Source organism: Carassius carassius, chromosome 8 (genome assembly GCF_963082965.1).
Source record: "Carassius carassius chromosome 8, fCarCar2.1, whole genome shotgun sequence".
Taxonomy (NCBI): Eukaryota; Metazoa; Chordata; class Actinopteri; order Cypriniformes; family Cyprinidae; genus Carassius; species Carassius carassius.
In genome coordinates, this window is record NC_081762.1 from 32,070,315 (window position 1) to 32,093,380 (window position 23,066).

The 23,066-nt window shown below is 43.8% G+C and overlaps 6 non-coding genes across 6 annotated transcripts; 1 reads left to right on the plus strand and 5 right to left on the minus strand.

Annotated features, from left to right (window-relative positions):
- Positions 1 to 7,351: 7,351 nt before the first annotated feature.
- Positions 7,352 to 7,467, minus strand: LOC132145763 (U5 spliceosomal RNA). Its single transcript, XR_009434530.1, has one exon. It is a non-coding gene; the product is annotated as a U5 spliceosomal RNA (small nuclear RNA).
- Positions 7,468 to 7,979: 512 nt separating this feature from the next.
- Positions 7,980 to 8,053, minus strand: trnai-aau (transfer RNA isoleucine (anticodon AAU)). The gene has a single exon. It is a non-coding gene; the product is annotated as a tRNA-Ile (tRNA).
- Positions 8,054 to 15,046: 6,993 nt separating this feature from the next.
- On the minus strand, positions 15,047 to 15,119 carry trnaf-gaa (transfer RNA phenylalanine (anticodon GAA)). The gene has a single exon. It is a non-coding gene; the product is annotated as a tRNA-Phe (tRNA).
- A 106-nt stretch (positions 15,120 to 15,225) lies between these two features.
- Positions 15,226 to 15,299, minus strand: trnai-aau (transfer RNA isoleucine (anticodon AAU)). Its single transcript has one exon. It is a non-coding gene; the product is annotated as a tRNA-Ile (tRNA).
- Positions 15,300 to 16,395: 1,096 nt separating this feature from the next.
- trnaa-agc (transfer RNA alanine (anticodon AGC)) lies at positions 16,396 to 16,468 on the plus strand. The gene has a single exon. It is a non-coding gene; the product is annotated as a tRNA-Ala (tRNA).
- A 1,066-nt stretch (positions 16,469 to 17,534) lies between these two features.
- On the minus strand, positions 17,535 to 17,607 carry trnaf-gaa (transfer RNA phenylalanine (anticodon GAA)). The gene has a single exon. It is a non-coding gene; the product is annotated as a tRNA-Phe (tRNA).
- Positions 17,608 to 23,066: the final 5,459 nt, after the last annotated feature.

The window sequence follows — 23,066 nt, forward strand, 5'->3', positions numbered from 1 at the left end:
GTGTCTACGACCCCTCGGGCCTGTGCGCTGCCTTTGGTAAACCACTACGCTCGCCAAGGGTCATCAAGGGTGACGACGCCTGCCCACATGCGTTTCGTCAGCCCCCCCCACTCCAAAAGGGAGGAGTAAAACTCACAAAAGTTCCCTCGGTCCACCAATAACCACAAGCCCAATCAAGGCAATCTCTTTCTCATGCCTCCATCTGAAAAGTTTGGAGAAAATCTTATATGAATAAAAGAGTCTTTTAAAAAAATCCCTTATTCCGAGGTCACCGTATCCACCAGATCCAGTCTGTATCCAGATCAGTGGGCCTCTTCAGTCACCCGGATCCAGTCAGTATCCAGACAAGATGGTGGATCAACACCTAGAAAGGACCTCTATGGCCCTGAAACACAGCGGAGACCGGGACAACTAGATGAGCCCCAGATACAGATCCCCTGTAAAGTCCTTGTCTCAGACGACCACCAGGACAAGACCACAGGAAACAGATGATTCTTCTGCACAGTCTGACTTTTCTGCAGCCTGGAGCTGATTTGCTGGTTTCTTCTGACCAGAGGAGAACTGTCTCCCCGACTGAGCCTGGTTTCTCACCGGGTTTTTTCTCCATTTTTTCACCGATCGAGTTTTGGTTCCTTGCCTCTGTCGCCTCTGGCAGGCATAGCTGGGGACACTTCATGTACAGCGATATAGTTGACTTGATTGCAAATTATTGCACAGATACTATTTAAACTGAACTTAGCTTAATGATGACATCACCGATTTCAATGACGAAATGCCTTTAACTGTCATTTTGCTTTATTGTCGCACTGTGTTCCTAATTAATGTTGTTCAGTTGCATTGACACAATCCTTTTTGTTTAAAGCGCAATTTAAAAAAAAAAAAAAGAGTCCAAACAATGATTCTGCAACGGGTAGTGTTCCAAATGTTATGCGACTTTAGATAATGATGGGTCAATCCGGAATTTTTTTTTTTTTTTTTTTTATAATTGTTTTTATTATGCATGAGCAAAGAAAGACAAAGAGACAAAACAATAAACAACCTTGTCAACCTGGTTTTCCATCCAAGTCTATCCAAGTATTAACCAATACTAAACAATATCCTCTGTGCAATAGGGGGGGAATAAAAAAAAAAAAAAAAAATTTAAATAAATAAATAAATAAAATAATTCACAATAAACATTCCCCTTCACTTTATACATACAGCACTTTTCTTTCCCTCTTCCCCCCTCCCTTTTTAAAAAAATTAGAACAAACATAAACAAAACAAGCTAACAAACCAAAGTAATAACAATAATAATAATGATGTCTCATTTACACACACACACACACACACACACACACAAATTACACTGGTGGTGCTCCTTGGGTGAACTGTTGAGAGAGAGAGAAAAAAAAAGAAAAAAATAACTTAACATTGCCATGTTAAATTTACAAACAAATAAAAATAAAATACAAAATAAATTAAGGTAGCGTTGGGCTAATTACAGGGCATCAAATATTGGTTTCCACACCGAATTAAACTGTTTTTGTTTATTTTTGTCCACTGACAGAGTTTTCTCGATGTTTAGATAATATTTCATTACATTTTTCCATTTATCCAAACCTGGGGTATCTGTGTTTTTCCAATTTTGTAACAACAGTTTCTTATAGACTAAAGAGGAGAATATTAACTGCCATCCCATAGGATATTTCATTTTTGTTACATTTTGAAGTAAACAAGCTTCTGGTGTAAATACAAATCTCTGCTTACAGATGTTAGAGAGCCATCTCTCAATATCAAACCAGGTTTTCTTTATTTTTTCACAGTACCAAAATGAATGAGTGAGATAATCACTACTACCGCATTTTAAGCAGGTGGGGGGGGGGGGGGGGGGGAGATGCATCAAACTTATGAATTCTGTCCCTACTATAATAAATTCTAGTCATTAGCTTATATTGAATCAATCTAAGATTTTCGTTGGATGTGACTTTATATGTTAAATTCAAGCACTCCTTCCATTTTGTTTTAGCATTGAAGTCCTTTATATCTCTATCCCATCCTTCATATATCTTGCTTAGCAGATTACAATTGATTACGACATTATTGAGATAATCATACATAACACTTATACATTTTTTCTTTTTCTTACTTTCTTCCCAAAGGGTCTTTATCTTTTCAGGAACATCATTCACTATATCACAGTTCTCTTTGACCCAGATTTTTAACTGCATATATTTAAATATCTCTGAATCTTTTAATTTAAATTTATCTTTCAGTGTATCAAATGAGGATATATTATTTAAGCAAATATTATCTGATAATGTTTCGATACCTCCATTCATCCAAGTTTTCCACATTAATTTAGTACCTTGAATTCTAACAGACGGATTGTTCCAAATCTTAATATGTGTTGGAGTGCCGATCTCCATCCCTAAAATCTGCTTAGTTTTTTTCCACATATTTAATGTACTATTGACAACAAAGTTATCAGTCTTTACTTTTTTCTTGGAGAACAAGATGGATAGTAAACTATTTGGTTGTAGTTGATGATTTTCGATAACCAGCCATGGGTCTTCATTAGTATTATTAATAATACGATCAATATAAAACATCTGAGCTGCTATCTGATACAATTCCATATTAGGGAGGTTTAACCCTCCTTCCCGTTTAGAGCAAAACAATAGAGTTCTTTTTATTCTGGGGGTTTTTCCAGCCCAAATGAAAGATGTAATTAGGGAATTTATTTCCTTAAAAAAGGTTTTTGGTGGTGTCAGTGGGATACATTGAAACAAATAAATAAACTTAGAAAGCCAAATCATCTTTACCAAGTTTATTCTACCAATTAAGTTCAGCTTGAGATCACTATAGTTATTGAGATTATGTTTTAGATTATTTTTCAGTGTTAAAAAATTACTCTTATACAATTGCTTTTTATTTGCACTGATATAACAACCTAAATATTTAATTTTACAGCTTTGTACTTTAAATTGTTTAAATACTTCTGGGTTTATTGGTTTTTGGCCAAAAGTCAAAATTTCGGTTTTGCCACTGTTAATTTTATAACCTGAAATTTTTGAAAATTGACTCATTATATTAATTACACTCAGAATTGAAATATCCACATCACTTAGATACAACAACAAATCATCCGCAAATAAGCTTAATTTATATTCATTTTTGCCTATAGTAATACCCGTTATGTTATCTGTCTGTCTTATTTTCTCAGCCAAGGGTTCAATAGCCATCGCGAACAGCGCTGGAGATAATGGACAGCCTTGAGCAGTACCTCGGCTTAAAGAAAATGCCTCAGAAAGAACGCCATTGGTGTAGACTTGTGCTTTGGGGGCTCTATACACTGTTTCTACCATATTAATAAATTCTACTGGGAATTCAAATGTTTCAAGCACTTTATACAAATATGACCATTCAAGGCGATCGAATGCTTTTTCAGCATCAACCGCCATCAAAGTCAAATCTATATTATGTTTTTTTGCATATTGTGTTAAGGATATACATGTTCTAACATTAGTTCTAAGATCCCTATTAGGAATAAACCCAGTTTGATTATGGTGGATAATGCTAGGTAAAATTAATGCCAATCTATTATTCATTACTTTTGTTATGATTTTCTTATCACAATTGATTAAACTAATAGGCCTAAAATCAGAAGGCTTATTACATTCACGACCTGGTTTTGGTATCACAGAAATAGTTGAAAGATACATAGTTTCTGGCAACTTTTGTTGATTAACAAATGAATTCACAACCTCCATGAACAAAGATCTAATATTTGGCCAAAATGTTGAGTAAAACTCGATAGGGAGGCCATCTATTCCTGGGGCCTTTTTTTCCGGAAATGCCTTAATTGCAGCTTCAATCTCAGAGGTTGCAAAGACTTTCCGTATATCTTCCTTTTGATGATCTGATAAGCACTGTAATTTGACTGATTTAAGGAAGGAATCTGAGTCATCTTTAACCTCTGCTGTATACAAATGTTCATAAAATTGCTTAAATCTTTTATTAATAATAGCATTGTTTGTAATAACCTCATCCGATTCTTCCTCTTTTAAAGATATAGACTGAGTCTTTGCAACCCTTTTGACCAATGATGCCAGGTGTTTACCCGATTTATTAGCTGAAATATAATTAAGCTTATTCGAATTATGTCTAAAGTCTTTAACTTTATCCATCAGCATAGTATCCATTTCTATTTTCTTTTCTTGCAATTTACTTTTTTTTTGTTTGGTCTCCATTTTTAAGTTGTATTTCCATTAAATTAATGTCCTGTTTTATTTTAGCCATATTCTGCTCAAAACTAGCTTTCCTTTTTGCTGCGAAGGCTATCATTACCCCCCTTATATATGCTTTAAAGGAGTCCCATATAATACAAATATTTGGCTTATCTTGATGATGAGGTTGCTGCATATTAGTTAAAATAAAAATATTAATTTGTTCTTTTACATAGGCAACAAATTCCATATCCATTAAATATTTCCTATTCATTCTCCAAATTCTATGATGTAAAGTGTTTTCCTTCGGAGTCATGGTGCAGACAACTGAAGCATGATCAGATATTATAATATTGTCAATTTCACATGATATACAATTATTAATTCCCTCTTGAGACACAAAAAGATAATCCAATCTACTATAACTATTCTGAGGACTTGAATAATAAGTGTAATCTTTTGAGTTTTGATGTAAGGTCCTCCATATATCTTGAAGAGCATTGACAGAAAGAAATTTCTGTAAATGTTTTGGAACATTGGCCTTCCTAGTTTTTGTTGTACTGTCACAAACACTAAAAATGCTATTTAGGTCTCCTCCCATAATTATCCGACCTGTTTGTGAACTATCCAATCTTGTTTGAATATCTTTTAAAAGGGCCATATTTGAGGCCGGAGGCCTATAAATGCTCAAGAGCGTATGAAATTCCCCAAATAATTCACATTTGATTATAAGATATCGACCATACGGATCTGAATACTGTGACACTAGTTTAAAGGGTATTCTCTTATTAATCAGTATCCCAACTCCTCTACTTCTGGATGTATATACTGCCTCAAAAGCCTCCCCCACCCATCTTCTTTTCAAGTACTCTATTTGACCGGCTTTAAAATGGAGTTCTTGGAGAAAAACTATGTCAGCGGACATTTTTTCCAAATGATAAATAACTTTGTGTTTTTTTGAACCCTCCTGTAATCCATTTACATTCCAAGTTACTACTTTAAATGTGTTTAACATATCTTTTATACTCCTTATATGCATTTTTATTTGATCTTAACTACTAGTTTATATAATTTTGTTTTTATTTTTTATATGTAAATGGAGTGATATAGGCCAAATTGCATAGCCCAACCCCATCTGTTGAATAACTTTGTTCAAAAGTAGTAGGAAGCACCTAAAGAGTTCAAACAAACATTCATCCATCCATACCAGCATGTAACATATAAACAAATAACATATACCCTCTCCTTCCCCCCTCCCTTCCTTCCCAGGAAACATGCTTTGTTAGAGCTTAAACTCCCAACTCCATCTGGCGTAGAAACAGTGACTTCCAAATAGTTCAAATAATACCACCCCCCCCCCTTTAAAAAAATAATAATAACAAACAAAAACCAACCAAAAAAAAAAAAAAAAAAAAAAGACTAGTAAAGAAAACGTACAACCAAATTAAATATAATTGTAGCAATTCTGCTTTACATAAACCTTTGCCAATATCCCATATTTCCTCAGACAAAAAAACAAAAAAAAAAACAAACAAAAAAAATTATTAGAAAAGAAATAATTAAACAACCACTTTCCCATCCAACTGTACAATTAGGTCATATTCTTTAAATTCAAATTTAATATCTTTAAGTCCAGTCTCATTTTTTCAACGGTGATTTAAGAGTAAATGCTCTTACCAGGTTCTGCAAGATCAGGTCATTTTATACCTAGGTACTTCTTTTTTAGTTCCAATCTAGCTTTCTCCGGTGAGGTAAAAGTATTTACGAGGTCTCCATCCTCCACATACAACGTCGCTGGGAATTTTAGAAAAGTCTTAATGTTGATCTGATGTAGCTGTTCTCTCAGAGGCCAGAACGCCTTCCTTTTCTCCCGCACCGCCGCAGACATGTCAGGCACTACTTTGAAGTTGCAACCCTCTATTTGCTTGCGGGTTCCTTTCCAAATATACAACTTCTTCTGATAGTGGTGCAGCTTTGAAAATGATAGCGCGCGGATACCTGGTGTCATCTCTCTTGGCCCCAACGCAATGTGCCCTTTCAAAGTCCTCTTCTTTAAGCTCCAGCTTCCACTTATCCTTGAAAGTTTTAATCAAGAAAGCGGACATGGGCAAATCCTTTTCACTACCTTCCAAAACATTCAGCAAGCGCAGGTTGTTCTGACGATGCCTATTTTCCAGTTGGTCAATACAATCCAAAGCATCTTGTAGCTTCTTTTCAAGCGCACCTGTGCGGCTCACCTGCGCCTCCACCAAAACACCGTAATCATGCACCTCAGCCATCGCGTTCTCAAATCGGTTTTCGAAAGCCTCAATCCTCTTCACCCCGGAATCAAGCAGTGTGTTAGTAGAGGTATTGACTTGCAGTAGCTTGTTGAGTTTGGACTCGAGACCATCAAACCTGGCATTGTAGTCGAGGCCAGTTGCTTCCACTGCTGCTCCCGCACCTGCCATTTTCTGTCGTTGTTGCTTCGTGTGCGGTCTCCCTTTCGTACGCAGTCAATCCGGAATTTGACGGTGCTAAGGCTGTGTCAGCGTCAGAAAAAGCCATGCATTGTTCAGTTATGTCGGTGCAGTAGCGTCGGTTGGGGGAGAAACAGCAGCATGCACAGCTCCTCGTTAGTATAGTGGACAGAATCTCCGCCTGTCACGAGGAAGCCCGGGATTCAATTCCCCGACGGGGGGGAGCTAGCTCTTTTTGGCTTCCGAACGATCCATCTAAAAAAGTTTTGGGAGGAGCCACAGGTCACAGAAGGAGTTCTGCTTCGACATCAGCCCGAGCCAAAGGACATGCGTTGGCCGGGAATTGAACCCAGGTCAAGTGCTTGGAAGGCAGCTATGCTCACCACTATACCACCAACACAGTCAGCAGTCAGCCACTTGCGCCATCGCTCGAAGTGCACGAGTCGCCGATAGGGCTAGAGGAGCTGATGAGATCTTTGTTTGGACCCATCACTAAAGGGAGCCTTCCAGAGTTTGCATCCCATCACGAACAAGAAAGTGCTGCCTTCCCATGCCAGCTAAATAAACACTAAGTGCTGACAGCGCAAACGCAGAGAGTGCAAATACAGACGATGACCAGTGGCACGCCCTCCCGCAGCGTGTTGGCGGACGGCCAAATTGATTCTGCTCTTGACATTTCGATGTAGCTCTGCTGTGAGCAGAGCACCCAAAAATACAGGTCACTCACAAAAGTTCCCCTCCACGGAAATCTTTAGTAAAAGGCGAAAGATTTATGCGACAATGAAGAGAAACTCGAGCTGTGTCTACGACCCCTCGGGCCTGTGCGCTGCCTCTGGTAAACCACTACGCTCGTCAAGGGTCATCAAGGGTGACGACGCCTGCCCACATGCGTTTCGTCACCCCCCCCACTCCAAAAGGGAGGAGTAAAACTCACAAAAGTCCCCTCGGTCCACCAATAACCACAAGCCCAATCAAGGCAATCTCTTTCTCATGCCTCCATCTGAAAAGTTGGAGAAAATCTTATATGAATAAAAGAGTCTTTTAAAGAAATCCCTTATACCGAGGTCACCGATGCGCCAAAAAGTATTTCAGACATGGTCCTGCCTCAAAAAAGGGAAAAGAGTGGGAGATGTTGCCGAATCCCGGGATCAAACCACAGACCTTTAGATCTTCAGTCTAACGCTCTCCCAACTGAGCTATTTCGGCTACAACAAACCTCTGCTTAGCAAGCAGGGATTTCAGTGAGATCACCCTACTCTTTGTCGGAGCTGAAGAGCACAGCAGAGATGAGCCCCCAGACAATAAAAACAGCTGGCCAGTACGGGGATCGAACCCGCGACCTTGGCGTTATTAGCACCACGCTCTAACCAGCTGGGCTAACCGGCCTGGCTTAGCCATCCGTGTCTGCCTGATTAGCAAAAACCTGCGATAATGTTTGTGAATGCAATGAGACAATAAAGCTTCACGTTTTAACCTGAACAAGGGCTCGTCTGGGATTTGAACCCGGGACCTCTCGCACCCAAAGCGAGAATCATACCCCTAGACCAATGAGCCTTCTTCTTCTGGTGAAATTAACCAAAATCCAACATTTTTTCTATGAATATTTTTACATTATTATGGGATATTCGGGGGATCCCTAGAGGGCGAGGGGCTTACCGTATGCGACCAACCACGAGTTCCTGGGTGGTCCGGTTCCTGAGTTATAACGGTTCAAATTCCAAATTTTGGGGGGCTGTAACTCGGACCCCCGGGGTCATAGGGACTTGGGGCTGGTGTCGTCGCAAAGAGGGCCCCCTGGTCTGACTTTGTCCCGATTTTGGTGCAGCTTGGCCCCGTTTTGGCGGAGTTACAGCTTGGCAAAATGTGTGACATTTTGGTTAACATTCACCACGTGGTGAAATTAACCAAAATCCAACATTTTTTCTATGCATATTTCTTCAGTATAATGGGATAAAATTGACAAAAATTGATTCCTCTGTGTGCCCTGCATACAGTAGAGGTGTTTTCTTTAATAATATGGCACACATTTGAAATAAATAAAGTTAAATACAGTTGCTATTTAATGAACATTGAGACACGCACCACATGTGGTGCACAAGTGTGCCAAAATTCTACGCTCGTTTTTATGCAAATTCTTCAGTATTTTGGGATAAAACTTGCAAAAATGGATTCCTCTGAATGCCCTTTGTACAGTACAAGTGTTTTCTCTAGGCCTCATCATAAAAATTTTCTTCCGACTTCCACCCCCCTCGAGCTGCCTTCTCTAGCCGGGGAGGGTGCACCCTGGCCGGCATGGATGAGTAGGTGCGAGGGGGGTGGATGGTACTATTATTTTGCTAATATCTCCGCAAAGCGGTGGACCCCGGGGCTGAAATTCGGGGGATCCATAGAGGGTCGAGGGGCCTACCGTATGCGACCACCCTCGAGTTCCTGGGTGGTCTGGTTCCTTAGTTATAACGGATATAATTCCACATTTTGGGGGGCCGTAACTCGGACCCCCGGGGTCATAGGGACATGGGCCTGTGTCGTCGGATAGAGGGCCCACTGGTCTGACTTTGTCCCGATTTTGGTGCAGTTTGGCCCCGTTTTGGCGGAGTTACAGCTTGGCAAAATGTGTGACATTCTGGTTAACATTCACCTCATGTGGTGAAATTAACCAAAATCCAACATTTATTCTATGCATATTTCTACAGTATTATGGCATAAAATTTACAAAAATGGATTCCCCTTAGTGCCCTGAGTACAGTACAAGTGTTTTCTCTAGGCCTCATTCTAAAATTTTTCTTCCGACTTCCACCCCCCTCGAGCTGCCTTCTCTAGCCGGTTTCAAATCATCAGCTCATTAGAGACTGCAAGACCTGATTTGGGTGTGTCTAATAAGGGAGACAATAAAAATGTGCAGGGCAGGGGTGCCTCCAGGACAGGTTTGAAAACCACTGCCCTAAATAGACAGACTGAGCATCGATGCAATGCGGCCACACTCTCTACGTTAGTTAATTTTTTTGGACTAAAAGCTGCCGAAAAGTATTTCAGACATTGTCCTGCGCAAACTGGTTGCAAAATAGGCAGGGCACCAGAAACATCTGAGACACAACAGGGGCAGTGAGTGTGTCAGGAACCAATGGGTGTGGTGCTGTCGGCCTGGGACAAATTGGCCTTAACTGGGTGGACGTGGCTGAACGCTGAGGGTGTACGGCTGATGGCCAGATTGAAGTTGCTGTGGCATATGTACAGGTAGCTGAGGGCCCAATCTTTCTAAACTTGGTCTTTGCTGTCCAGCTGTGTCTGGTGGCATCTGGTAGGTATGCAACTGGTGGCTATATTGTGGAGGCACAACAGGCTGTACTCGTGCTGGAGGCAAAGCATCCAAAGCCACTGGACGTGCCTCTGGAAGGTCCAGCCCTTGCAACAGCAAAGAGACCTCCTGACCCTTTAAACGGTTATTGTGCCACGTCGTAAGAGTCCTCTGATTTACCTCAACTAGCTGAAGGGTTGTGTCACTCATCACCGTTCCATTGCTCAAGATTAGCTGCCGAATTCTTCTGTAATCACGAAGAATGATATCCCATCTAGACAGAGATTCTGTCCGCTGTTTCTTGGGGCTTCGGTGGATGTTACATAACCTTATGAAAATAATTTCAACAAGGCAACAGCAATTAGGCCACTGTGCTGGAGAGCTGCTAGAACCCAAAACACACCTTTTTGTGCTTTCGACACCAGGAGTGAAGACAGCTTTCTTTTTCGGGGACCTAAAACGTCCTGTAAGTAGCCTGTCTTGATGACGAGCAGCATACACTACCCTGTCTTTATAAAATTTATCCAGGTTCTGCCAAAAACCCACAATGGTCGCAACTTGTTGGTTGGTAAGTGTGAGGCTTGTCTGTGTGCGCAGCTCCACCAGACACTCCACCAACGCATCCACCCGGTCCATTCCAGGAATGCAGTGCTCGTCAACAGCCTGGAAATATATAACTGTTGGTTAGGTATTTACATGCTGTTAAGTAAGTTTACTGCTTAATGGCAAATAACTAAATGAGTCACAATTCGTATAGAAAAGGAAAATTTACCATTGCTGAGGGTGTATCTAAAGGAGCCTGGACACTGAGCAGTGGTGGAGTCTGGACACTGGGCACTGGTGCAGCTACACTGGGCACTGGTGCAGCTGAAGGAGCCTGGACTCTGAGCAGTGGTGAAGCCAGGACACTGGGCACTGGTGCAGCTGAAGAAGCCCGGACTCTGAGCAGTGGTGGAGCCTGGACACTGGGCACTGGTGCAGCTGAAAAAGCCCGGACTCTGAGCAGTGGTGGAGCCTGGACACTGGGCACTGGTGCAGCTGAAGGAGCCCGGACTCTGAGCAGTGGTGGAGCCAGGACACTGGGCACTGGTGCAGCTACACTGGGCACTGGTGCAGCTACACCGGGCACTGGTGCAGCTGAAGGAGCCCGGACACTGGGCACTGGTGGAGTCTGGACACTGGGCACTGGTGCAGCTGAAGGAGCCTGGACACTGGGCACTGGTGGAGTCTGGACACTGGGCACTGGTGCAGCTACACTGGGCACTAGTGCAGCTGAAGGAGCCCGCACTCTGGGCAGTGGTGGAGCCTGGACACTGGGCACTGGTGCAGCTGAAGGAGCCTGGACACTGGGCACTGGTGGAGTCTGGACACTGGGCACTGGTGCAGCTGAAGGAGCCTGGACACTGGGCACTGGTGGAGTCTGGACACTGGGCACTGGTGCAGCTACACTGGGCACTGGTGCAGCTGAAGGAGCCCGCACTCTGGGCAGTGGTGGAGCCTGGACAATGGGCACTGGTGCCGCTACACTGGGCAGTTGTGCAGCTGAAGGAGCCTGGACACTGGGCCATGGTGGAGCCTGGACACTGGGCACTGGTGCAGCTACACTTGGCACTGGTGCAGCTGAAGGAGCCTGGACACTGGGCACTGGTGCAGCTACACTGGGCACTGGTGCAGCTGAAGGAGCCTGGACACTGGGCCATGGTGGAGTCTGGACACTGGGCACTGGTGCAGCTGAAGGAGCCTGGACACTGGGCACTGGTGGAGTCTGGACACTGGGCACAGGTGCAGCTACATTGGGCACTGGTGCAGCTGAAGGAGCCTGGACACTGGGAACTGGTGCAGCTGGTAGAACTGGTGGACCTGAAAGGACTAAGTCATCTGATGCCACAAGATTTGCCACTGTGGCTTCCTCTCCAAAGAAATCAATGAAACCCTCATCCCTTTCCACTTGCTCCTCCACATCTATCTCCTCCAGCAAATGAGAGGTCCTCTCAGAGGTAGGGCACATGTCCTCCAGGGGCTGACTATTCTGCCTCAACAAGTACTGTACTCCAATGAGCTCTCCTGAGGAAATATTTGTAACAGAAAACGTTTTTAATGGAAATTATGCAGAAAGGTTTATTCAGAAATGCAGTAAATATTTTGTTGTCCACTTCTGTATGAACAATATATATCTAATTCTAAGGGTATCAAAAAAAGACAGGATTACTCTATATTCTACTATGTATTTTATTTTCTCCCCTGAAACCTAGAACACAGAATAATGTACAAATATTCTGGTAGTATAATTTTTCTCTGATATGTCAAAATTACATTATTACTGTCCAAAAGCAATTGTAATTTTAACAAAAACATGCTACATCATGAGCTGCATTTATCAAAATATTTTTACCTGTGTATACTGCAGGTCGAGTGAAGCTTGGGACCAATTTCCTGCCATACAACTTATTGTAGTTCTCATTGACAGAGTAAACCAGCTCCCCTGTGTAAGAGCGCAGAGTTGAACCTTCATCTGCAACAGCAGCTTCAGCCCGGTCCTGATTCCAGCGTAATAAACCTTCCAGGAGATAAATCTGGAAGTTCAGGCTGTTTGCGCTGTTCCCTAGAAAAAGAAATAGAAAGCCAAATATTGCTTTGAGAAAATGCAAAACAGAAAATTTAATCTGCAAATATCTTGATAAACATGAATTAGTGGCAAAATGTGGTATATTCTGACATGACAAACCTGGAATAAATCTGCTTAGGTGGCAGTGAAATGATTCCAGGGATGTGGAGCCTCTGGCACAACGATAGGTTCTTAGAACCACCCCACCCTTGTTTGTAGTTCCAGTTTCAGTATAGAGCGGCACATTTGGAGGATCTTGGATACAGGTGACGTGCCGCCTCTGGACATTCCAGATGTGCTGCATTCTCACACTGTCAAGTAGTGGAACACCAAGAGCATCATTCCCCTTGCCACCCATGAGCTCTCTGATGAGCATATCAAGGAGGCGGATAGTGGTTTCTTCTCCTCGTGTTCTCCTCCTGCAGTGCTGGAGCAGCTCAGCTTTAGTTAAATGATGGTCCAGTTCAGCCTCCGTCAGTGTAGGCCAGCCCTGTTGGATGAGTTGCTCCCTTTTGGCCCGTCTCAGCAGAGTGAGATCCCCTGCATCCCACTCAAAAATACAGGATGACAGCCTAGCCATAAAAGTAGGGTACGACTGGTGGGCATCAGTGGTGCACCCTACTGCCAGACGTCGCATAAAATGCCAAATGTCTAGGCGGACGATGACATCGGGCCAGCCGCTGAACCGCCTCTTCAATTTAGTCTCTCCCACTGTCTTGCAACAATCACAGTCCACATAAATGACAGTGGGAGGATCAACACCAGCACTCCGGTATCGCTCCATGAGCCCTGCAGCCATGTGGTCTAACCCAGCCCCTTCATTCGCAGTCAGGACACTCATCAGCACCTGACCTATCTCATTGCCCACTGAGGTAAGCCACTGTGCTGTGCCTTTCGCAGGCCCGCTCAACTTCTTGGTGATCTGAAAGAAACAATAAGCATAGCAAATAATACAACAGGCATCCAAATCAGTTACACTGAAAAAAATATACTCTCGGTCTAAAAATACATTATAGATAAGGGTACAGTCAAGTAAGCAGCTTATCTGACCTTCTTAGTTGAATCCATTTTTAAAATTGATCCATACGTGGATGTTATGCTGGCCTTTATGTGATCGAGCCTGTTGAGAATGTCCTGACTGTATACAGTGAGGAGCCATTTGTAGCTGGGTACTGAAGCAAGTGGTGGTGGCTCCTGGAAGTGCACCGGATGCAGGCCACGATTATCAAAAAAGGCCACACACTCTGATGTGTACCGAAGCGCACGTTTCAAGTTCAAAGCGTATGTATATGTTCAATTCATAGTGAGTAATACAGTGGTGTATCGAGGTATACAGAAAAAATGATGTCACACTTCTCCATGTGTGAAGAAGTTGCGCAGCACAAATCCGTGAACCAATGTTCCAAAGTGAAGTATACTTTGACGGATTTCCCCTGCTCAGGGAGTGGGGAGCAATGAACACTGTGTAGGGACCATGTCAATCGCTAGGAGCTCACTTCTAATGAGCTGATTATCCGAATCAGGTGTGCTAACAAAGAGAGACATGCAAAACATGCAGACCTGGGGGGAGCGAGGACTAGAATTGAGAACTGCTTCCTTAGACTTTAAGTCAGTGTGCTCCAAGAAAGGTTTGAAAACCATTGCCCTAAAGAGACCGACTGAGCGTTGACGCAATGCTGCCACACTCCCACGTTAGCTTTTTTTGGGCTCACAGCTGCCAAAAAGTATTTCAGACATGGTCCTGTGCAAATTGGTTGCAAAACAGTGCCATATTACGCACAGTTCCCTAAAACAGTGGTTTTCAAACCTGTCCTGGAGGCACCCCTGCCCTTCACATTTTGAATGTTTCCCTCATCTAACACACCTGTATCAAATCATCAGCTCATTAGTAGAGACCGCGAGACCTTATTTGGGTGTGTCTAATAAGGGAGACAATAAAAATGTGCAGGGCAGGGGTGCCTCCAGGACAGGTTTGAGAACCACTGCCCTAAAGAGACAGACTGAGCATCGATGCAATGCGGCCACACTCTCTACGTTAGTTAATTTTTTTGGACTAAAAGCTTCCTGAAAAGTATTTCCGACATTGTCCTGCGCAAACTGGTTGCAAAATAGGTCCCACCGAGATTTGAACTCAAATCACTGGATTCAGAGTCCAGAGTGCTAACCATTACACCATGGAACCTTAACTGGTGCAGCTGTTGCTCACAGAGCTACAAACACTGGCACCATCGCCAAACTAGTGCTGTTTTATCTTTTCCTGCGGCAAGAAAGCACACAGGCTCCACCGAGATTCGAACTCAGATCGCTGGATTCAAAGCCCAGAGTGCTATTACACCATGGAACCGAAACTGCTTGGTTGGAGGCCAACTTGGAAACAGATAGCTCTCTGGCAGTGGGGAAGCAGTTATACAGGGAGGTTGGAACCCAGTGATTTTTGGTCAATGGCCCGCCTCAAAAAAGGGAAAAGAGTGGGAGATGTTGCCGAAACCCGGAATCGAACCAGGGACCTTTAGATCTTCAGTCTAACGTTCTCTCAACTGAGCTATTTCGGCTACAACAAACCTCTGCTTAGCAAGCAGTGATTTCAGTGAGATCACCCTACTCTTTGTCGTAGCTGAAGAGCAGAGCAGAGATGAGCCCCCAGACAATAAAAACAGCTGGCCAGTACGGGGATCGAACCCACAACCTTGGGGTTATTAGCACCACGCTCTAACCAGCTGAGCTAACCGGCCTGGCTTAGCCATTCGTGTCTGCCTGATTGCAAAAAACCTGCCATAATGTTTGTGAATGCAATGAGACAATAAAGCTTAACATTTTAACCTGAACAAGGGCTCGTCCAGGATTTGAACCCGGGACCTCTCGCACCCAAAGAGAGAATCATACCCCTAGACCAACGAGCCTTCTTGCCCAAAGACAAGAAAAAATAGCTATTTCAGCAACAACAAAAGAAGGAACATGAACTAACGTGGAAGCAATCAAAGTCCTCGAGAAAGTGTGAAAGGCTAACGAATGCAAGTTGGCCTCTTAATTGACCTAAAAATGGGGCTGTATCTAACATGTAGAGGGATGTTAGGGAGGACAGCTGAAATGGTCAGATGTCACTTAGACCAGCGGGCCTCAATTCCAGTCCTCGCGCCCCCTGCTCTTCACATTTTGTAAGTTTCTCGTATAGCTTCAGACATTTGTTCCATTCGAACGTAAGTGCCCTGAGAACTGGACATCACATGACATCCCTCCGTGATTCAAGTTCAAAGCGTATGTATACGTTCAATTCATAGTGAGTAATACAGTGGTGTATCGAGGTAAATGATGTCACACTTCTCCATGTGTGAAGAAGTTGCGCAGCACAAATCCGTGAACCAATGTTCCAAAGTGAAGTATACTTTGACGGATTTCCCCTGCTCAGGGAGTGGGGAGCAATGAACAGTGTGTAGGGACCATGTCAATCACTAGGAGCTCACTTCTAATGAGCTGATTATCCGAATCAGGTGTGCTAACAAAGAGAGACATGCAAAACATGCAGACCTGGGGGGAGTGAGGACTAGAATTGAGAACCGCTTCCTTAGACTTTAAGTCAGTGTGAGCAAAAGAGGTGAGAAGTTGTCTGCATGATCCGAGTGTTCCAAGGTAGCCTACATAATACAAGAATCCATACACATGCATACTGGCGTAAAAAGACCGAGAAGGTCCTTAAACACAAAAGCTTAATCTCTTTGTTAATTCGACAACATAATCTTGGCCAGTGCAAAGGAGCAAGCCCAGAGGAGGGACAGCCTCTTTGCATCAAACCCATCATTCCCAGCTATGCTCGTCATTCTTGAAAGGCCAGGGGAATTAGCTCAAATGGTAGAGCGCTCGCTTAGCATGCGAGAGGTAGCGGGATCGATGCCCGCATTCTCCAAGTTGGCTCCTGCCCTTTTACTCACACATCCCTAGATCAGTGGTTTTCAATCCTGTCCTGGAGGCATCCCTGCCCTGCACATTTCGCATTTCCCCTCATCTAACACACCTGTTTCAAATCATCAGCTCATTAGTAGAGACTGCAAGACCTGATTCGGGTGTGTCTAATAAGGGAGACATACAAAATGTTCAGGGCAGGGGTGCCTCCAGGAAAGGTTTGAAAACCATTGCCCTAAAGAGACCGACTGAGCATTGACGCAATGCTGCCACACTCCCACGTTAGCTTTTTTTGGGCTCATAGCTACCAAAAAGTATTTCAGACATGGTCCTGTGCAAATTGGTTGCAAAACAGTGCCATTTTACGCACAGTTCCCTAAAGCAGTGGTTTTCAAACCTGTCCTGGAGGCACCCCTGCCCTTCATATTTTGAATGTTTCCCTCATCTAACACACCTGTTTCAAATCATCAGCTCATTAGTAGAGACCATGAGACCTTATTTGGGTGTGTCTAATAAGGGAGACAATAAAAATGTGCAGGGCAGGGTGCCTCCAGGACAGGTTTGAGAACCACTGCCCTAAAGAGACAGACTGAGCATCGATGCAATGCGGCCACACTCTCTACGTTAGTTAATTTTTTGGGACTAAAAGGTGCCGAAAAGTATTTCAGACATTGTCCTGCGCAAACTGGTGGCAAAATAGGTCCCACCGAGATTTGAACTCGGATCACTGGATTCAGAGTCCAGAGTTCTAACCATTACACCATGGAACCTTAACTGGTGCAGCTGTTGCTCACAGGGCCACAAACACTGGCACCATCGCCAAACTAGTGCTGTTTTATCTTTTCCAGTGGCAAGAAACACACAGGCTCCACCAAGATTCGATCTCAGATCGCTGGATTCAAAGCCCAGAGTGCTGACCATTACACCATGGAACCGAAACTGATTGGTTGGAGGCCAACTTGGAAACAGATAGCTCTCTGGCTGTGGGGAAGCAGTTATACAGAGAGGTTGGAACCCAGTGATTTTTGGTCAATGGCCCTCCTCAAAAAAGGGAAAAGTGTGGGAGATGTTGCCGAAACCCGGAATCGAACCAGAGACCTTTAGATCTTCAGTCTAACGCTCTCTCAACTGAGCTATTTTGGCTACAACAAACCTCTGCTTAGCAAGCAGGGATTTCAGTGAGATCACCCTACTCTTTGTCAGAGCTGAAGAGCAGATCAGAGATGAGCCCCCAGACAATAAAAACAGCTGGCCAATACGGGGATCGAACCCACGACCTTGGCGTTATAGCACCACGCTCTAACCAGCTGAGCTAACTTAGCCCTCCGTGTCTGCCTGATTGAAAAAAACCTGCCATAATGTTTGTGAATGCAATGAGACAATAAAGCTTAACGTTTTAACCTGAACAAGGGCTCGTCCAGGATTTGAAACCGGGACCTTTCGCATCCAAAGCGAGAATCATACCCCTAGACCAACGAGCCTTCTTGCCCAAAGCCAAGAAAAAAGAGCTATTTCAGCATCAACAAAAGAAGGAACATGAACTAATGTGGAAGCAATCAAAGTCCTCGAGACAGTGTGAAAGGCTAACGAATGCAAGTTGGCCTCTTAATTGACCTAAAAATGGGGCTGTATCTAACATGTAGAGGGATGTTAGGGAGGACAGCTGAAACGGTCAGATGTCACTTAGACCAGCGGGTCTCAATTCCAGTCCCGGAAGGGAGGAGGCCAACTTGGAAACAGATAGCTCTCTGGCTGTGGGGAAGCAGTTATACCTGTTCCTCTGGGTGTAACGGGACACAGAAGCAGCAGCGCTGGAGCAGGCGCTGGAGCAGGCGGAGCTGGGCCTGGACCGGATGTCAAAGCAGCAGAAGATGGAATCACCATCGACACAGTCATGTCTGGGTTAAGGACTAGTGTGCCTAACAGTGACCCAGGTGCTGAAATGGGCTGCACAACTCCTGCTGCTGTGGGGACGGGTGCGATAGGGCACTCCCTTTTGGCAGAAGTGGGCCGGCGACCCGGTCGCAGAATTGGAGCCTGTCCTTCTCGATTTGGCGGAAGGATAAATTGATGTTTTGGGCCTGATGTTGATGGCACGTCATCCAATTTTTCCCTCGGCAGAGGAAGCTGCGTATCAGCCACATCAATTGGGTCAGATGGAGTCAGTCCCTGGGCGAGGACACTCATTTCCTGATTCTTCTGCTGCCGTTGAAACCTGAAAGTAAATTACTTGTAAAATATATATATATGTGTGTGTGTGTGTGTGTGTGTGTGTGTGTACAGAAGTATTCAGTTCCCTTGAACCAAATAATGTGCCTTGCTTACCACTGAATGAGTGTCCTCTGGTTCAGCTCAAACAGCTGGATCATTGTTTCATCCATCAGCCTTCGACTGTTAAGCACCAGGTCTCGGATGTGGTGGTAATCTGAAAGGATTTTAGACCACCTGGGGGTGCAAACTCCAGCCTTCTTGGTCGGTGACTTGTGTAAAGCACACAGCTTCATACAAATGGCCTCAACCAAGCGGCTGGTGCTGGGCCACTGTGCTGGACCCCCAGGATGTCCAATCAGACACCGTTTCACACTCTCCACACCCGGTGTGACTCCGGACCGCTTCGGTGCCTTAAAGCGCCCATTGTCAGCTGAGGCTGATGTCGAGGCTGATAGTTGACCCGCTTTTTATCAACATCAGGGAGAACTGTCCACAGCTGGATGGCCTCTGTCACCTGCAGGTCGGTGAGGTAAGGAGCCTCACGAAGACCCACCAGGAAACCAGCCAGATCCTGGACCTTGTCCCACCCAGCGATGCCATCAGGTCAAATGACTGCTCCCTAGTAAATGCAGATTAGTGTTAATATACACTTCCAGTCAAAAGCCTTTGAACAGAAATATTTTTTTACATTTTTTAAAGAATTCTGCTCAACAAGCCTGCATTTATTTTATTCAAATACAACAAAAGCCATTATATTGTGAAATAATTTTACTATTTAAAATAAAAATGCTTTCTATTTGAATATAGTTTAAAGTGTAAGTTATTTCTGTGATGCCCAGCTGTATTTTCAGCATCATTTCCTGAGTCTTCAGTGTCACATGATCTTCAGAAATCATTCAGATATCCAAATTTGTTGTTCTAGAAACCTTTTTTTATTGATATTATTATCATCAATATTTAGAACAGTTGTGTACATTTTGTTCAAGATTCTTTGATGAATAGAAGGATCCAAGATAAGAGTTTATCTGTAATAAAAAGCTTTTTTAACATTATACACTATACCATCCAAAAGTGTGGATTCAGAACATTTAAATCATTATATATTTAGTATTAAATTATAGAAATTAATACTTTTATTTAGCAAGGACGCATTAAATAGATGATAAAGACATTTATAATGTTACAATATATACTGAAATTCTATTCATCAAAGAAACCTAAACAAAAAATCTCTAGAAGCTATTTTTAACCTAATAATAATAATAATAATAATATAGCACCCGGCACCTGGTTTTTTTAGCAGCAAATTGGAATGATTTCTGAAGAATCGTGTGCCCTGAGTAATGATGTTAAATTCAGCATTGAAATCACAAGACTGAATTACTTTTTTAAATATATTCAAATGGATAGCAGTTATTTTAAATAGTAAAAATATTTCAAAATATTACTGCTTTTGTTGTATTTTGAATCAAATAAATGCAGGCTTAAAAAAAAACACCTTGCTTGTAGTGTATTTGAAATAAAACGAGACTGAAACAAAATAAAGCCCTTAGAGTGTCTTACCTGAGCCTCGCCGGAGACACTGCTTCCAGTGTCAGATGGCTGTGACAGCACTGAAGAGGCAGGGGCGAGATACTGTCCCTCTCCTCCAGATGATGTGGACGGCTCAGCCAGTGATGCTGGGGACTGAGGCAGAGGCAAAGATGAGGGGCTGTTTCTGAGATCACGGCAGGGGTCATCCTCATACAGCACTGGAACTGTGATGTCCTCCATGCTCTCTTCCTCAAACCCCTCATCTAGCAGGTCCTGATCATCAACCTCCTCCACCAGCCGGTCTTCCTCCTCTGGGTTCTGGAGCACTGGAGTCAGTGTTTTGCCAGTCTGGCTGTAAAGGTACTCGATTCCCAGCAATTCACCTACAATAATAAAATAATAAAAAAAGAAAAAAAGTGCTCTTAATAATTTATCAAGTACATTGGAGGCTAAATAGATAACTTAATAGAATATTGCAAAAGAACAAATTAAATTTCTTACCTGTATATGCTCCAGGAGGGCGATAGCGCTCATCCCAGGGCTTCCCAAAGACTGTTCGGCTAAGCCGGTCCACAGCCTCTCTCATGGCACTGCCATATGTCCGAATGGAGGACGCCCGTTTTATGGCATCTTCCATTTGGTCATCATTCCAACGCATCAAGCCCTCAAGGAGATAGGCCTGAAAATGCGCATCGCTGGCACTGGTTCCTAAAAGTTAAATAATATTAAAAAATATATAAAAAAGGGTTTTATATGTCACATATGTACAATATATGTACTACACATAAGGTGCTCTGAAGTAACTTGTATACTACATTTAATAGAGTTGTGTAACTAAATTAAAAATGATTGTCACTTATTCCTGTATTACTAGTGACTTGTTAGTCAAGACAGCTTTGTCAATGCTAATGACATTAAAAAGTAATTGTAATGTAGAGTGTGACATTTATTAATGCGGCATTACTTTAAAGTGATGGAAGCAGTTACAATGCTTATATTTTCTACAGAAAAATAATAATCCATATGCATGTAATACCTGGAATAAAACGGTTCAGGTGGAGGTGGAACGACTCCAAGGAGGTAGAGCCACGAGCACACCTGTAGCAGCACAGCTCCACGCTGCCTTTCTTCAATGTCCCTGTCTTCATGTACAGCGGAAAGTCCTCTGGGTCTTGTATACACTGGACGTGCTTGCGCTGTTCCTTCCATATCTGCTGGATCCGTTTGTGGTCCAGCAGAGGAACTCCCAGGGTGTCCTTCCCATCCGCACTGTCAAACTGATCAATCAGTGACCCAATCAATCTGGCGGTCTCCTCCACCCCCCTGGTCCTCCTCCGGCAGTGCAGTGCCAACTCCCTCCGGGTAATGTGAGCACTGACCGCCTTTTCTGAGATGTGGCCAGTCTTCTTTGCCGCCAGGTCACTCTCTTTTGCAGAGCGAAGAGCAGCCACATCCTCTGGATCCCACTGAAAGATGCACGTGGACAGACGTGCCATGAAGATCCCGTAGAGTGGATGAGCCTCTGTCGTGACACCTGCAGCAAATCGCTGCATGAAGTGCCAGATGTCGAGGCGCACTACAAGCTCATCCCACTCCGAAAACATGATCTTCACCCGCGATTGGCCATACTGACTGCAGCAGTCCCTGTCCACGTACATCACTTTTGGGGCTGCCTCTCCTGCCTCTCGGTAGCGTTTTATCAGACCAGCTGCCATGGAGTCCAGTCCATGTCCCTCGGCAGCTGTCAGCACAGAGACAAGGACCTGGCCGTGTTCATTTCCGACATTTGTGCACCAGGCAGCTGTTCCTGAAGCAGCACCGGCAAGTTTCTTTGTAACCTATTGGGAAAAATAAAAGATGTGCTCTTTATGTATGCACATCACACACATATCCATATCTGGCAAATTTCTGGACATAAACAGGGCTTTGATACCTTTTTTGTCGAATCCATCTTGAGAACACAGCCAAAGACAGATGTTAATTTGGCCTTGACCTCGTGCAGTCGCCCCAGAACATCCCTGGCATACACGGCTAACAGCCACTTAGGTTTAGGCAGGGCAGGTAAAAGTGGAGGATCAGCAAACACAGGAGGCTGCACAAGGGAGGACCTTGTGAATGGTTCGCAGGCAGTCAGGTACTGCAAGACACGCTGTGTCCATGCCTCACTGTGCTGTTCCATCAGCTTCCTGTAAAGCTGAGTCACACTGTTGCCCAGTGTCCTCTCCCTCATCATCCTCAGCACCCGGTTGTCACATGAGTATCTAAGGAAGCAACAGTATAATCATGCAAATGCTTTAGTTGGTAAAAAATAACCCATATAAAAGCACCTAATAATGAATGATTGTCATTATGAATTACCTGTATGTCAGCAAAGCTGGAAACTGACTGCGGTGGCCCATATCCAGCTGTCCTAGGATGTCCTCAGACCAGGCAGGATATTTCTTTTTGCAGCGTTTGCACTCCAGATACTCAGTGGCAAGGTCATACCACCCGTCGATGTCCAAGACCTTACGCACGGTACGGTAAATTCCTGCCGCTGTTAGTCTGTGCTTACCACAGTCTGGGCGAACACAGACAAGAGGAAATAACCACATCTTCAGCGGCATCCATAAGAAAAGGGGCCGACAGAAGAAGAGGTCAGGTGAGGCAGGGGGCTGAGTGTTTATTAAAGGGGGCTGAGGAGGATAACACCAAAGTTTCAGCTGGGACACTAGTTCTGACTTGCCGGTTCGTGGGTTGGCCTTAAATAGTGTGTTCCGGATCCACTCATGCTGGAAAGGTGGAAGTTGATCTTTCCAGTGACTTGGAAGCTCAGCTGGTGGCTGGTGATGTGAAGGAGCTGGTGCCTTGGCAGTTTC